The sequence below is a fragment of the Propithecus coquereli genome, unplaced genomic scaffold, assembly GCF_000956105.1.
Source record: "Propithecus coquereli isolate 6110/MARCELLA unplaced genomic scaffold, Pcoq_1.0 Scaffold40, whole genome shotgun sequence".
Taxonomy (NCBI): domain Eukaryota; kingdom Metazoa; phylum Chordata; class Mammalia; order Primates; family Indriidae; genus Propithecus; species Propithecus coquereli.
This window is the reverse complement of record NW_012149730.1, coordinates 7,433,471-7,433,747: the sequence shown is the minus strand read 5'-3', so window position 1 is coordinate 7,433,747 and position 277 is coordinate 7,433,471.

Genomic DNA, 277 nt, shown 5'->3' with positions numbered 1-277 from the left:
ATACAACAGAAGGTTGATCTCAGTATCTTAATTTTTAAAAGCTGTAATCCCACTGGTATGACTACTGATGAGAAAAATACACATTTCATACCTCTGGAATTTTAAGGAAGGCAGTTGAGTTTAACACTTCATTAGTCATCTCATACATCACAAGCTCATTATTACTTTTTTTTTCTTTCCACATCAAGAAGGATTTCCATACCAATTAGAAAAAAAAAGCATAAAAGAATATCAGGGATTTGTGGTGCACATGAAAGAAAAAGAGAAATAAACAGGA